The sequence below is a fragment of the Lactuca saligna genome, chromosome 9 (assembly GCF_052625555.1).
Source record: "Lactuca saligna cultivar CGN05327 chromosome 9, ASM5262555v1, whole genome shotgun sequence".
NCBI lineage: Eukaryota > Viridiplantae > Streptophyta > Magnoliopsida > Asterales > Asteraceae > Lactuca > Lactuca saligna.
In genome coordinates, this window is record NC_136425.1 from 1502000 (window position 1) to 1519857 (window position 17858).

The 17858-nt window shown below is 39.6% G+C and overlaps 1 long non-coding RNA gene across 1 annotated transcript; it reads right to left on the minus strand.

The window, feature by feature from the left end:
• Window positions 1-658: 658 nt before the first annotated feature.
• On the minus strand, window positions 659-1279 carry LOC145013941 (uncharacterized). Its single transcript, XR_013665319.1, has 3 exons — window positions 1182-1279; window positions 1004-1079; window positions 659-722 (listed from the first exon to the last, which is right to left on the minus strand). It is a non-coding gene; the product is annotated as an uncharacterized LOC145013941 (long non-coding RNA).
• Window positions 1280-17858: the final 16579 nt, after the last annotated feature.

Sequence of the window (17858 nt, forward strand, 5' to 3'; positions counted from 1 at the left end):
GGGTCATGGAAATGAAGAGTCATGACACATTAGGGTTTAACCCTAGATGTGTCAACACTATATAAGTAATATGATCTCCTCCCAAATCGGTTGCACAAAGAAATAGAGGGCTTGGCCGTTTTGAAGAGTGTGTATTCTCTCATAAGTTCTTCCAAGAGCATTTGGTGTTGTGTGAAGCATTTGAGGCATCGCCACTTGAGGTGCTAGGCTCACAAGGTTTCAAGGAACACAAGCAACAACAAGGTAAGTTATTCTATCTATACTTTATGTTAAAATTGTTCCCCATGTATGCTAGATAGGAATATAACCTTGGAATTCAACTTTGCATGACAAATTAGACAAACATAGATCCAAGGTTATTAGGGTTGCATGTACACTTAGGAAGTGTTAGTATGCTCAAAACCCATCAAGAACACCATCGGATTTCACTCCAGCAAGTAAGAAAGACAAAAGATCCACCCAATTTCTAATGAAAGGATCTTTGAGTCCCAATGAATCAACTATTTCTGAAAAAGGGCGTAAAAGCTTTGTGGCACCAAGAACACCTTGAGGTCCCATTTTTGCAAATGATTTTAGGAGTGGATATGCATATCTAACTCCAGCAGCAGAAACAACTCCCAAATCACCTTGAATAGATAAAGGTGGCAAAGCCATGGCAGCTGCGTATTGTACTGTGGGGTATTCCTTCTTGATTTTAGATTTCACTTGGATCCATGATCTTCCTGCATATATATACATGACCATAAATTATTATATGACTTTAAAGTTGAAAAATGATATCAACTTTAAAAAGGTTAAATGCAAGAAAACTTATTTACAGGTTATATAGAAAAACTTATTTCTATCATTACTCATGATTTTGTTATTTTTCAAAACAAAATAATAATTTTCAAATCATACATCCAAACACCCCCATTAGCATTAAACCAATTCATAATCGTTTATCTACTAAAATAATTATAGTCAACATATTTATTCAAACAAGGAACCAAAAAGACCTTACCCTCGATAACAAGCCCATAGTAAAGCATAAAAATCAAGTTGTTCCATGGAGAAGATGTCACTTGTTCAAGCAACACCTACAAATATATAGATCAAATCGCGAATTAGGTGTCATATAATTCAGTTGTAAGATTGTAAATTTCCATTGTTATCCTTATTATCAAAGGTTCTTAGGATACCTCTTTGGCAACTGTTGTCGTGTCTTTTTTGCCCTTGAACAACTTATCCAACAATAAGTGGTAGAAATGCCCAAATGGTCCAAGATATGCACACCCAAAAAGCTACAAACACTCCCGCATTAATATTCTATACTGATTCTTATATATATATATATATATATATATATATATATATATATATATATATATATATATATATTTGACTGGTGCTTTTTCATTTGTTGTAGAGAGAATAAGTTATGTGACTTTCATATCCTGATATTTTATATGTGACACCCCGACCTTATGGATACTGTCATTTATTCTTAGTATTCTTTAATTCATTAGGAATGGTGAAAAGTTTAACAGCAGAACATGGTAACCTGCTATCTGGTAACACCAATGGTTCCTAAGTGCAAATCAAGAAAATAAGAGCAACAAATATCACAGGTTTCTCTCCCTCCTTGAAATTGAGCACAAGTCTAAAACAAAAGAAATATGATGAAATTGAACACAAGGCCTAAATTCTTTGAGAAATTTTCAGAATTCAATGAAGAACCATACATGTTCAACAGAAAAATCATAAATCAAAACCTATATATTATCAAAAAATCAGACCTGATGAGAAGAGGAAAAAGGAAGAAGCGTACCTGATGAGAAGGGGAAGGAGACTTCAAAAAATTGGAACAGATGAGAAGAGGATCGTCGATGATTGGTTGTTGCGGGAGAAGAAAATTGGCGTTGAAGTAGGAGAAGAAATGATGGAGTCGCTGATTTCTTCCTTTGGTAGGGCAAGGGTATAAATGGAAACCCTTCTCCCTTTATTCCTCCTTTCTCAGTCAGTCGATTTTTTCCATCTTACCCGATTAGATTAAGCTTTCCGAGTCAGATACACAAATTTAGTTCATCAAACGTCTTTATCTGACCGGGTCATCAAAAAAAGTCGTTGATGTCTGAGATTCGATACCTTGAACCAAGAAATCCCTAAATCTCTATGAGATAGGAGCGCCGACACCTCGATCGATTTTGTTGAGAAGCATCGAGCATAACACTAAATCTTTTGGGAGTCGCAGTCGCATGCCAGGAGAAGTGAATGTGATGTTGCAGTGGTCTGTTAGAGATAGACAGAAAGGAGGGACATGGATGGAGGAAAAGGGTGGCCTGGTGGTTCTAGGGTTTTTATACAAATGGTGGTGTTAGTAACCAATGATGGTGATTGACCATGGAGTTTCGAGACCTTGACTTTAATGGAGCTATTGTTCTACTTGATATGGAAATCACTCTAAATTTGTAGTTGTAATACAACTCTTCTATTGATTGAGAGGCTAAGAAAGTACTTGAGGAACTAAAGATAGAGGGAAGTAGATGAAGGGTTTTCGAACTGAAACTGTAGTTCCAACAATAGTCATGGTTCCAAAAACTGTACCCCTTTGATCAATTTCATGGCCTGGTGACCAAAAAACCTTCGATTTCACTAAGAACCGGAACCCTAGTTCCAACAATAGTCGATTTTTGGTATTTGATTGAGAGAGAGAGAGAGAGAGAAGAACGATTGAAAGAAGGTAGAGGAGAGCTTGGCGGGGTTTTTAATTTTTTTAGAATTTCATTTCCCCCTTTCCCCCACTATTAAAGGATGGAACGCGCGTTCCCTTAAAAAATATAAAGCGACATCCTTAGACGACGCACATTTTATTATAGGTGCCCTCCGTGTTTTTTTTAGACACTAATTTAAGGGCGCGCAATAATGCGTGTCTTCTATCCTAAATTTTTTTGAAGAGATGACATTTTTCTAATGTCACTCTCCTTTGCGTAACATAGATCAATGAGCGTCGTATTTTGCGCGTCGTCAAAGGCCTTTTTTCTTGTAGTGTCGGCAACAGACCTTAAACTTTCTCAAGTAATAGCAATATAGGTAAGCAACCTAAGGGATGCTATATTCATTTATCATTTAGCACTTAATAGAATATAAAACATATCTCCTCTTAATATTCGAGTGCTTATATCCATTAGGTATTCAACCTAAAGTATACCAAATAAATATGGTATCATCACCACTTGACAATCCATGTTTAAGTCTAGAAATTCTCCAAATTCCTAGTTCACTTAAACTAATTCTTTGAAAATTGTGAAGTAAATTAATATCTTAGAATACTAGGGTTATCACTACCCAATACCCCACTTAAGTATTTCCTATGGTTTGTATCCATATACTTACTATGAATCCGTTCATATATTGAACTTCAACGGTTTAAGTCTAAATACCAATCTGTGGTATTTAGTTCACTTAAACTATTGCTCTGATGCCATGATTGAAAGACCCTTGCTTTTATAATTGAAACATTATTACTCCAAAAATACTACATGCATATTCATAAATAATATTTTACATTGATAATTACAAATGACTGGATACAAACCGACTATTACAAAGTGTTGTATATTACATAACTACCCCGGATACTATAGTTTTATACATTCTTGAGTAAAAATTACAATAGTTTCAAACTATTCAAAATCTTCTATCAGTATATAACTATACTGATTACTTATTTCCTGCAATTGTTAAACATTGAGAGGGTAAGCGGTGACGCGTAATGAGTTCAATAATAGATACAATATAATGTTATGCCATATATATATATATACTTCAATATGGCAGAAGCCAAGAGGAACAAGGAACAACAAAGGCATATGTGAATCATGCGACAAGCTTTCCATATCAATCAATGATTTGATTCAAAGATATACAATAAATGACATAACATTTTTTCATACGTGATATAAATCAATAACACTTCGACCCAAATGGCACAGAAGAGATACTCTTTCCGATTTAAATATTTTGGTAGTGTAACACCCCATTTATTTATTAGATAAATAAATAAATTAATGATCGAATAGTAGCCCTAATATATATATACATATATATATATATATATATATATATATATATATAAAAGGATGGTTTCGAAGAGCTAATTGTCACAATTTTAGAAGTTGGGGGTTAAAAGTGTAAGTTTCATATTAATTTTGTAAGTATTTATCAAGGAAGGGACTAAATTGTAACTTATGGAACTTCATTTCATGAGATTTTGGGGTTAAGGGGCTGTTTGGTGAATAATTGGACCTAAATCGTGAAGGATTTCAATGTTGAGGGTTGAAATGGTAAAATTAGGATTATGTTTGAAAGAAAATGGAGATTAAGGGACCAGTTCTGGGCAAAGTTTGCCCAGGCGATTGAGGCGCAACAGTTGGCGCAAGAGTTGTTAGATCTCTACCAGACGACAGAGACTGTGGCAGAGATCATTGCCAACAATGATAGCACAGAGATCGTGAGTATCTCGGGGTGCAAGACCCTGACAGACATGACTTCTTGAGCTTGAGAACGAGATATGGGCTTGGAGCACATTAGTAAAAGGGAATCAGATCAGTTGCTTATATTGAGGGGTCTCGGGAGGAGACCCTTGATTTTGGATTAGCTTTTGAGGGACAGCAGGGTTAGATTCACTACAACACATGTGGGAAACTACACGATGGAGTTTTTCGTTCCAAGGGTTTAAGTAAGTGTAAACTTGAGTTATCCTCGGTTTGTGTCTAAATTATATTTTCAAGAGATGTCATATGCCAATTGCATACCGAGAATTACTAGCGGGTAGCAAAAAATCATATCCCGAATCGCTGGATTTCGGAGAGTACAACGTCATCTTGGTTTATTCCAAGACTAAGGAACAGCACGAGAAGCACCTGATGGAGGTGCTAGAGACTTTTAGTAGGGAGAGACTTTTTGCAAGGTACTCCAAATGTGAGTGCCAGTTGCGCGAGGAGCAATTTATTGGGCACCTTTTCAATCAGAAGGGTATTCTAGTCGTTCCAGGCACGATAGAGGCCATGATGCAGTGGGAGATTCCGAGGTCTCCGATTGAGATTCGGAGCTCCCTGGGTCTAGCGGGTTATTACCATAGATTTATTCGGGTTCTTGGAGGTGGTGTGATCTTTTGGACTGGCTAGTATCGAAACACTAGCAATGGTAAGCGTGGTTTTCAACAAATTGGGCATAGAATGGTATGAAGGATTGATAATCCTTCTAGTATTGTGTGTTGTAAGACGTTAGTTGAATCAAAGTGGGGGAGAATCATCCAAGGATTTAGAAATAGGAGCAATTTTGAATCTGGGATAAGTTTCACATCCTTGTCAGGAAGGAAGATAACCCAAGCGGCTGTATGATTTGAGGATATTGTAAGATGTAAGTTCAGAAATACTTGCCAATAAGGAGATCGCGTTCCCGTAATGTTTGTCAGCAAGCCTTGGGGGATCAGGTTGGGGTATCCAATCAGGACACGAGTTTATTTGAGTGTGGGTCAAGCGCGTGTCAATCCAATATGGATAGTATTGTAAGTCTGCGGGTGTAGCCGTAGCATTAACTAGCAGCCAGATAATGATAGAGTGTTGTAAGTCTACAGGTGTAGCCATAGCATTCACTAGGTTGGTAGATAGCATGAGTGCGTTTTTAGGACGCAGAAGGAACAGTAGTACCCACCAGTTCGGGTGTATCAATGAGGATATGGAAATACACGGATTGGATTTCGAAATTTCCTAGACGGATTAGAGTTGGTAAAGCCAGTGATAAGACTGTAGAAGCGCCACTACAGTTATGGGAGAAAGGAAGCAGTGGATTGCTTAAGGTCATTCATGACATAAGGCTACCAATGGTCATGTAGCAGTCACTTTTAGACTTTGGTTTAGTGGCGTCAGGATTCGACGTATGGACTAAATCAGTTAGATCAGAAAGTTATTAGAGCCTTAGTGGCATGGTAACTAGTGGCAACTAGTTCTAGAGAAGGATTTCGTTTAGAAGTCGTGAGAGGCGACTAAGTGGGAGTCCTTTGGCTCCGCAGCTAGGCTGGAACCCGGTATGTCAGATGACTGATGGATGAATTATGACCGAGAAAGTCTCAATAGATTTTCGGAAAGCGGTTATGTACCAGTTCAATGTTTCTGGCGGTTCAATGTTTCAGCTAGTTTAGTGAGTCAGACAATTCTATGTTTCAGTGAGCTCAGTGTTTCAGGTTGTTTCAATGAGTGGGAAGTATTAGTATTGTTGTTTAAGGTTACACATACTAACGAAATGGCTGTTTGTCTGGGAAGTGAGAAGTTACTCACAGTGGGATTACCTGAGCTTTTGCCAAGTATAAGTGATCTGCAGGGATATTTTGGTTTGGGACCCTGTTATATGGTGGTAGCCTCGAGTTATTAGAAGTTGAGTAGTTAGTTGAGGGATAAGCGGACCATATCCAACGATAATGATTAAGTATGGGTGGTTTGTCAAGAAACCAAACCATCTCAAGACAACAAATTTCAGATTGAGTAGATGTGAATTGTTGCGAGGAATTCGTTCATCTGCGAATTTTAGGACTTTGCGAATATTGGTCACGGCTACCCTGGAAAGACCAGGATATGCCCAGGGTGGTTACCATGTTACTAGAGTGGTGGGAGAGTAAGGAATGGTAATGAATGATTTCGAGGACAAAATCTAATTTAAGTGGGGGAGAGTTGTTATACCCCATTTATTTATTAGATAAATAAATAAATTAATGATCGAATAGTAGCCCTAAAATATATATATATATATATATATATATATGTATATATATATATATATATATATATATATATATATATATATATATATATATATATATATATCAAAGGATGATTTCAAAGAGCTAATTGTCACAATTTTAGAAGTTGGGGGTTAAAAGTGTAAGTTTCAGATTTATTTTGTAAGTATTTATGAAGGCTGGGACTAAATGGTAACTTTTGGGACTTCATTTGAAGAGATTTTGGGGCTAAGGGGCTGTTTGGTGAATAATTGGACCTGAATCGTGAAGGATTTTAATGTTGTGGGTTGAAATGGTAAAATAAGGATTATGTTTGAAAGAAAATGGAGACTGAGGGACCAGTTCTGCCATTATGGCAAAAATTTTAATTGGAGTGAGTATTTAAGGGTTGCCAAACCCTAACCCTAATCTTAAGAGGTTCAGCCGCCAACTCCCCACCTTATCCCTTCCGTTTGCGGCCGCACACCTCACAACACCCCATTGCAGGTCGTTGCTTCTTCAACCGCTGAAGCCGGGGAATCACCACCGAAGGGCCAGCCGAGCAGCTGCCTTATGCCATTTCCGGTGAGGGCGAAGAGGTTCGACGAGATTGAAAGACTTGTTTGTAGGTGCTGCTACTGTTCGATTATTAATTACTGCCTCATCACAAAACCACCGTCGCCACGACTGGACGCGCCTTGCCTTTCCTCCTTCGGTTTGCTCGATTCGCCACCATTCAATCACTATGTCAAGAAATGGCCGCTGTGTTCTTCTTCTTTTACTTCTGCTACTATGGTCGTGATTATTGGTGATAGACTGCCACCATTCCTGACCGTAAACCACCGCCCGCCGCCGCTTCTAATTCCTCCTGCCGTCCAAAAGCCGTTGCTTCCGTCGCCGGTCACCGCCGGTGGGTGGCTGGGGGTAATTTTGTGACCATACAGCGGGTGTGTAAGCATGTATTTCTAATTAGTGTGTGTTTAGTCTAGCCGGAAATCGCAAGGAATCCACTACCACCTCCGTGAGGTTGTGGCTGCCGCCAAGTGCCACCGCCGGCCACCATGGTGTGGTTGTGTGTGTGTGTTTTAGCTAATGTGTGTGTTAGTGAGTGTGTGTGTTATTTTGGATAAAATCCTTGTAACTGTAATTAGTATTGAATAATGAAAAATAATACTAACCACCACCGTAAGGTGGTGGCCGCCACCGTGTGCCGCCATTGACCACCACTACCCGAGGTGGTAGTGGGTGGTGCCCCACAAGCAAAAACCTAATGGGCTTAAAGATTAATTTTGGGCCTATTGGTCCATGTTTGGGTAGAAAGCCCTAATTGTGAGTATTTGGGCCTTGGACTTATTAGGACCCACCTTTAGGCCTTTGGGATTGGATTGTTTATTAATCCCAAACTATTCCATATCGTTTATCTAGTAGAGTAAAGGACTTAATGGATTAAGTCCTTAATGGGTTAAGTGAGAAACACTTAACCCTAATTGTCATTTTATGTGAAACCCTAATTTCACTTGGACTTTAAGTTGGGCCTTTTGTGTTGGTCTTTAACGATTGGGATGATAATGGGCCATCCAAGAATAAGCAATTGGGTTTAGAATGAATGATTGGGCCTTTGATCAAGAACATGTAGAGACTTGGGTCCAATTGGGAAAATTGGGCCATAGATGCACCATAGTTGGGCCTTGTTTCATTATTAGACTTTTGGGCCTTTTATTTTGCCTTGAGCTTGAATGGGGGTAAAGCAGTAGTTTACCCCAAGCATGGACTTATGGGATATGTGCTGGAACCCAATTATTAATTGGGTGTTATTTTGATGATTGACAGATTCATGAATCTGTCATCCAGCAGCTAGGGTTTTGTCAGCAGGACTTCAGCAGTGAGAGCTGAGTTTTCCTCCAGTAGGAACGAGTCTAAGGCACCAATGTCGGCCTGTTTAAGTAGTATAGTATGTCGGGGTGAGCTCGATGCCGGGGTTAGCTTGATGCAGTTTATATGTTTCCGGACTTTGGTCCGATGCTGGGGCGGTCCCGAGAAGTAGTTATGTATGCTTGATGTCTTTGTGATTCATGCTTGTTTATGTGTTATGTGTTATGTGTTTCGTACTCTGGTCTGATGCCGGGCAAGCTCGATGTAGTATATGGGATTATGTTATATGTTATGTGTTCTGGGGTAACCCCGATGTCGGGGCAAGCCCGTTGTATGTTAGTCATTATGCCATGTATTATGTATTTCAGGGCAAGCCCCGATGTATGCTAGTTTATGTGTTTAATGTTGCTGTTTCGGGCTTCGGTCCAATACCAGGGCAAGCCCGGTGCAGATTGTGCGATTATGTTATGTGTTTATGATATATGTTATGCTGTGTATGTGTCGGGGTAAGCCCGATGTTGGGGTGAGCTCGATGCCCGATGCGATCAGATGCCGGGGTGATCTAGATGTCGGAAAGGAATTTGATGCCAGGTAAGCCAATGACGGGATTCGTCCTGATGCGGTGGAGTAGTCCCAGAGTTATGTTGTTCTTTATATGTGTTTTGTATGGTATGTGGTAGTTTGGGGTAGCTCACTAAGCTTCTTGTTTACAATTTCAGTTTTTGGTTTTAGGTGCTTCAGTTTTCAAGAGAGGAGCTCGGGAAGATTGCAGTGCACACACCATTTGTCCAGCCTGGGTTATATATACACTGATATATTTGACAGATGTTATGTTATTCTTGAGATACACAGTTTATGAATTTTATATGTTGAAAGATAATTATGGTTTTATTAACTACTTAAAAATTAAATTTTTGGCTTGTATTTTTGGGATGTTACAGGTAGATTTCAGGCTTTCAACCCTATCTAACCTTCTGCCAATGACATAGGGGTAGAATTCATTCTCTTAAGAGACATGCTCTACATGGCCAAAGGCTACATACGTTTACCCAAGTGATGCTTATGTCATACACTTCGTGGCCAAAGGTACAACTTTGCTATCAAAATAGCAAAAATAATAACACGATATGATAACACATAAAACCACATAGCACATATAACAGATAACATACAATTGTTCAAATATACTAAACTCACCACGAATTAACCGAATAATGATATGACGATTCAGACAACACTTCGTTTTATATATAACTTTCTTTGACGAAACCAAGGATTTTAGTTAAAATCCGGACTTTACGCAAGCAGATTTTTGACTAGAAAATATGATTTTTTTCGGGAACTTCGGAGCGTTGGGACTTGATTCGGGTGTCATGGATGATACCGAGACTTTGGGGGTGTTGGATGGGCTTGAGAGAGGCTAGAGAGTGAATGATAGTGAGAATTTGTAACATAAACCCATAGGGATCGATTTCTATTTATAGGCTGAAAAACCGACTCTCACGTCGTGAACCATGTATATTCATATCGTGAATTTAATCCTAGTCATCCTCTAGGCTATCCGTGTGTCTTCTAGGCTCGAAATGTGCCGTTCACTGAGTTCACATCGTGAAAAAGTTGTTCACATCGTGAATTCAGTCAAATTCTCAAAGTTTGTGCTCCAAAGTTCAAAAATCCATATCTTTCGCATACGAGCTCCGTTTTTAACGTTCTTTATATCCACACGTAGGTGAGATCATGCTCATTTAGACTCCGTCGGCTAGTTTTGACTTTATTTTTAATATTATATTATATTATATTATATTTTTAACGGGCCGGGATAGGAAAAGTCCGTTAAAATTTCCTAACTTTTTCATCCGACGTCCGTTTTCGCCTGTCTTTATACCGTTGTACTACTATTGACGAGACATTCGGTTCTCATTTAGGTTGTGTCGGCTAAATATCGCTCGATCTTTATTTCGAGTTTTTAGCTGTCTACTGCTATACCGAATCATTAGAAAATTCCTCATACGAAGTCAGATTTGGACGTTCTTTTTATGAAAGTTCTCGGTTTAACGAATACTACGACTTTCATTTAGATTACAAAGGCAAAAAATTAGTTTATTGAAAACTCATTTTTTACGCTATACGGCGTCGTGCCGGTTCTGTCGCGAAACACAAACTCACTAGCGCTAGATCTGAAACACAAACTCACTTATTATACCAAATCCCGAATACAGTCTCACTAGGGCTTATAAGGATGTAGAAAAGGTCCGAAATCAAGATCCAAGCAATGAATAGACAAAGTTCCAGCTTCATACCTCAAATAAGCTGGAAATGAGCTTAAAACTCTGAATCTTCTTTTTTCCCCTTGATCTCACAAGTCTCCTTCTCCTCTCCAAGCTTCAATCACACAAAAACAACACCACGAGGCTCAAGAGCACACAAAAACGGCTAGGGTTTTGAGTTAGGGTTTGCTTTGGACGTTGGGGATGAGTTGGGGTGTTATAAGGTTTTTAAATAGGGAGCAAACCCTCAATTTAGGGTTTTAATCAAACCGAATCTACTCGCTGAGTCAGTCTCCCAACTCGTCGAGTAGATCACTTAAACTCCCGCCGGGTCACGACTCTACTCGATGAGTGGGGCCTGTAACTCGTCGAGTCCAAGAGGAAAACATAAGAAATACTTGAATTGAATGCATACCAGGGATCGGGTGTTACAAATCTCCCTTACTTATCTTAGAATTCGTCCTTGAAGTCTACTACTCTATCCTGAAAACGCTCGGGGTAATGCTCCCTCATCTCGTGCTTCGGCTCCCAGGTCCATTTTGAGCCATTGCGGTGCTTCCACTGCACCTTAACCAACTCCACTCTCTTGTTCCACATATCTTTTGACTTCCTGTTAATAATTGCCACTGGCCGCTCGATGTAATTCAGGCTATCTTCCACTTGAATATCCTCTACTGGCACAACTGCCGAATTGTCCACCAGACACTTCTGCAACTGGGAGACGTGAAAAGCGTTATGAATCTGACCGAGTTCGGCTGGCAGATCCAGCCTATATGCCACTGTGCCCACCTTGGCTACAACCATGAAGGTTCCAATATAATCAGGACCCAGCTTGCCTCGCTTTCTGAATTGAATGAAGCCCTTCCAAGGCGATACTTTCAGGAGCACCATACCCCCAACCTGGAACTCCAGGTCCAATCGACGCTTGTCGGCGTAACTTTTCTACCAACTTATAGCAGTCTGAAGCCTGATCCGAACTTGCTGGATCATCTCTGTAGTCTTGAGTACCACTTCGGTACTCCCCATGACCCTATGACCAGACTCACCCCAGCATATCGGGGTCCTACACCTCCTCCCATACAACATCTCGAAAGGAGGACAGTTGATACTCGCATGATTGCTATTATTATAGGAGAACTCCGCCAAGGGAAGGCAAGTATCGCAACTACCTCTGAAGTATAAATAACATGCCCACAACATATCATCCAAGTTCTGGATAGTCTGCTCACTCTGACCATCTGTCTGTGGGTGAAAGGCGGTGCTAAACTGCACACGAGTACCCAGCTCGTTATCAAACTTCTTCCAAAACCTGGAAGTGAACCATACATCCTTGTCGAAAATCACTGAAACTGGAACCCCGTGCCACGCCACTACTTGTCTGTTATAGATGTCGGCCAACTTTTTGACTGAAATGCTCTCTTGAATCGGAATAAAATGGGCGCTCTTGGTCAAATCAACGATCACCCAAATCGAATCCACTCCACGAGCGGTCCTGGGAAGCTTCGTGATAAAATCCATAGTAATATCCTCCCACTTCCACAACGGGATATCCAACAGTTGGACCTTACCGTGAGGTCTCTGGTGCTCAGCCTTGACCTTCCTGCAGGTCAGCCACCTTTCCACAAACCAAGCTACGTCCCTCTTCATACAGGGCCACCAATAATCAAGACGTACATCCCTGTACATCTTCGTTGCCCCGGAATGGATAGAGAACCTGGATTTGTGCGCCTCCTCCATCAATACCTGGCGCATACCTCCATGATATGGGACCCACACCCTACAGGGAAGAGTCAACAATCCCAGGATATCATAGTTGAAGGAGGAAACCTAACCCACAATCTGCTGCTCTTCCAATGTTCCTCCTTCATGGCCTCCTACTGGGCCTCCCGAATCTGCCCCAACAACGGAGTCACAACTATCATTCTCATATAGATATCCCTGATCGGTTCTGCCTTGCAGCTAAGCGCATCGGCCACGACATTGGCCTTTCCCGGGTGGTAGAGGATCTGACAATCATAATCCTTTACCACATCAAGCCACTGACGCTGAATCATGTTCTGATTTGGCTGGTTCATGAGATACCTCATGCTCTTATGGTCCGTGTAAATGGTACAACGAACCCCATAGAGGTAATGGCACCAAATCTTAAGGGCAAAAACAAGAGGCCCCAGCTCCAAGTCATGCGTCAGATAGTTCGCCTCGTGAGGCTTCAGCTGCCTCGAAGTGTAAGCGATAACATCCCTCGCTGCATCAATACCGCACCCAAACCTGAGATGGACGCATCACAATATACTACAAAATCCTCCATGCCCTCTGGCAGGGCTAAGATTGGCGCCTCGCACAATCTCTGTCTTAACGTCTCAAACGCAGCCTACTGCTCGGGCCCCCAGCGAAAGACCACGACTTTTCTCATCAACCGGGTCAATGGCATGACTATCTTGGAGAAGTCTTGGATGAATCTCCGATAATAGCCTGCCAGTCCTAGAAAGCTCCAAATCTCAGATGGAGACTTAGGAACCTCCCACCTCATCACGGTCTCCACGTTGGCCGGGTCAACCGAAATCCCGTTCTGGTTGACAAGGTGCCCAAGAAGCTGCACCTCGCGTAACCAGAACTTGCACTTGGAGAACATAGCATATAAGCTCTCCCTCCTCAAAGTATCCAGAATCTCCCGTAAGTGCTCCTGATGCTGCTCATGCATCTTGGAATAAACCACAATATCATCAATGAAAACAATCATAGACCTATCCAACATTGTGTTGGATAAGGTGTCTAAGTCCATAACTATTTCTGGTATGTACTTGACCCGACCCGGCATGGTCCATTTGGGTTGCATGGCACCATGCAATTGGATAGACCAAATGAGAGAAATAACACTTGGAGATTATTAATATATTATAAGTTCTAATATATTAATAATATTATTTGATTAGTTTGATCAATAATTAATTTAGAATTAATTAAGTGGTCAAAAGAGAACTAATTAAATATATGTGTTGATTATGTAAATCATCCATATCTTGTATAGTGGGCTAAGAGGCTCCATGGATTATCAAGTTGGGTTCTACCCATAGGATGCTCCATGGATGCTCCATGGGAGTTACAAACCCATGGGTCATGGAAATGAAGAGTCATGACACATTAGGGTTTACATGGTGTAACCCTAGATGTGTCAACACTATATAAGAATCATATTCTCCACCAAAATCAGCTACACTAAGGAAACAAGAGGGCTTGGCCGATTTCAAGAAGTGTGTGTTCTCTCATAAGTTTTTCCAAGAGCACTTGGTGTTGTGTGAAGCATTTGAGGCATCACACTTGGGGTGCTAGGCTCACAAGGTTTCAAGGAACACAAGCAACAACAAGGTAAGTTATTCTATCTATCATTAAAGTTAAAATTGTTCCCATGTATGCTAGATAGGAATATAGCCTTGGAATTCAACTTTGCATGATAATTAGACAAACATAGATCCAAGGTTATTAGGGTTGCATGTACACTTAGGAAGTGTTAGAATGCTCAAAACCCATCAGTGGTATCAGAGCACAGGCTTGTTTGCTTTTTATTTGTGCTTAAAAGTTGAAAAAAAGTCGGAAATCTTGCTGTCTACGAATGGACTCGTCGAGTCCATAAGAGGGACTCGTCGAGTTCACGTGTATCTTCAACCAACTCGGCGAGTAAGTTCATGCACTCGGCGAGTAGGGTCGACTGGTTGCAGAATTTCGACTTTAGTTGCTGGAAATGAATTAGAAACATTACCCTAAACTTTTGGTACTTGAAAAACTTGTTTTAGATGGTGTAATGTCTTTGATAATTCATTTACAACAACTAGTTATCAAAATTACAAAGTTTTAAGTGTAATTTTTTGATTTATGAATAAGTTCGTATTCATGTTCTTGTTCTTATGATGTTTTAGATGATCATAGGAATTATTTGTAACCTATGTGGTAGATTAATTCTTGATCATAATGTGTTTTAATGGAGTCCATAACTTGTCCTCAAGTTATATAAAACCAAGAGTCACACTTGAATTAAAACCATTAAAAACAAACACAAGAGTTAGAAAAATGAAGAGTCTTCATTTTATTACTCTATTAAACTCATAAGTTACAAGAAATGAAAAGTTTTGAAAGTTACAAAACTTGCCCTCAAGTTTTGGAACAAATAAAGTTAAGTTAAAACTTTAGTTCCAACCCCTAGAATTTTAAAAAGTTAAAATTCAACCCTTATACTTATATTATGATGATTTAATAATTATATATATATATATATATATATATATATATATATATATATATATATATATATATATATATATATATATATATATATGTATAAGAACAAAGTCGTCTTACCGCTAGTACGCCTCATTCACGAAGCCGGTCTATAAGGTGGGTATAAGGTTGTTGCCTATAAAATGGTGACTTAATGGGTGTCTACTCTCACCCACCGCTTGCTTGACTGGTGGAGGGTCGTTAGCCGAACGGGTAAGACAAGGACTTATATATTATCATTCAAAGTATGATGAATATAATAAAGTAACTAAATGTTTTATTAAATTCCCAATCTTAGTTACTTTAGGAAAATGTGAATAAGGTGCTAATCCATGAAATTACACTTTACACTTTGTCTAAGTCGTTGGTGGAGCGTGTGTGGTTAACCGGCACACTAACTTGGACTTAACAAGGTAGGTAAAGGGTGACTTAAGGTTTATTATAGTATCGGTGGAGCGTGTGTGGTTTACCGGCACATCGATTGAGTGATAAACTTTAAGGGTACCAAGTGATTTGCATGGTTTAATTCACACCTCGTTTTGTGATCCTCGGTATCCCAGTCACAAAACTTGGAGGGCACACTCGAGATTGAAACATGCCTTTGAAAAGTTCATTGAATCTCAAAGAATCTAGGAATTTCTAACAACCAATCATAAAACCTAATATCTAATATTTCGGTTTTCGTGGTGGAAATTGGTGAATCGTCATTCACCTACCTTTCAAATATGTTATAGCTTGGATTACGGCATACCTCTTCTAAGTTATAATATATTGTGATTGGATCCTAGCCTTAATATTACATTTGGGTGTTTTATTAAGGACTCTCATAGATCTATACTAAACTTGTTCTCTTCTTTCAGATGTCTTCAAACAATGTTGCTTCTGGCTCGAATCCTAATGGCTCCTTTACTCTTATGAGCTTGTGTGGGAAAGTTACCTTTGATGGATCCAACTTCAATGAGTGGATTAGAAACATCAGGATGATAACCCGATACGAGGACAAAGAATATGTCCTTGACAAGGAGCTTAAGGAAATTGATGAGTCCACTGCAACTCCCCAGGAGATCGCTGGCTTTCATACTCATGAAAGAGATGCAACCAAGGTGGCTTGCATCATGTTGGCCACAATGACAGCTGAACTCCAAAAGTCTTATGAAGATTTCTACCCTTATGAAATGCACCAAGATTTGATGGAAAGATACCATCAAATTGCACGACAAGAGAGGTACGAAATCATCTGCTCCATGATAACAACCATGATGAAGGACGGAGATTCCGTCACGAGCCACATGCAGAAAATGCAAAGGTATGTGGATCGATTGCTGAAGCTTAATGTGAACTTCCCTGAGGAGCTTGCAATAGATATTATTTTGCACTCCTTACCATCGTGCTATGATCAATTCCGCACGACATATCACATGAACAAGGAAGAGGTCACCCTCAGCAAACTTCAGGGACTTCTCAAGACCGCAGAAACAGGTCTTAAGGGGAAGTCGGTTGCTAGTTTTCAAAGGACAAAGGACTGGGTCCTTGTACTTGGTGAAAGTGAAGTCTTGAGAGTGACTGGTTATAGTGATTCTAGTTTTCAGACTGATAGAGATAACTTCCACTCATTTGAGTTGGGTTTTTACCCTGAATGGGGGAGCAATGACTTGGAAAAGTTCCAAGGAGGAGACTGTAGTTGATTCAACATGCGAATCAGAGTACATAGCAGCAAGTGAAGCATCGAAGGAGGCAATATGGTTGAAGAACTTTATCGGAGACCTTGGAGTTGTAACAACCATAAAGGAGCCTATGGAGATTTTCTACGATAGTGAAGGAGCGGTTGCCTTGACCGAGGAACCAAGGGATCATGGTAGATTTTGACATATCGATAGAAAATATCACTTTATTAGACATTGATTATAAGAAGGACACCTCGTGGTTAAGAGGATATCATCAAAAGATAACCCAGCAAATCCGCTTATGAAGGGATTGAGTAGGGTTAAGCACTTGCAGCACACTAGGAGCATTGGGCTGAAGGATGATATTAGTTTAGATTAGATAGTTTTGGAAACATATAATAGATAAATATATTTGACATTTGATGATTAAATAAAAAAGTATTATTTATAAGTAAAGTTACTGTCGTATGTTAATTGTTTAACTCTTGTTTTAATTTGCATGTTTTGACTTCCAGAATAATTGACTTTGTTAAGAATAATTGAATAATTCAAACAGTCCACAATTGTTCATGTGTTGGAAGTAGACATGAATGAAGATTGTCATGAATTGGTGTGTAGATTGTCTAAATGGTATTAGACATAGCAAAGGTTTGCTACAACGTTCATGAGTGCTTATGAACAAGTTTTGAGCATTGGAATAAACCCACACTTTCTGGAATCACTTTATGGAATTTGACAAAAGTGATCGCAAGACGATAATATCATATGGTCTTAAAACCTAGATATATGGTTTCTTATTTGCTAATTGGTTGTGCATTGATAATGCGAAACTGCATCAGTAAATTGATATTATAAAACGCATTGTTGTGTATAATTGATTGGTGGATAAGTAAATGCATATAAGTCGAAGTTTATCTATTACTTTTATCCTAAGAGGGTAAAATCGATATCACGGCCGCTCGATGATTTGATTTGACTTATGTGTCGGGCCCGGTCAGGACTGAATTAATGTGTTCAGTTAAGTTC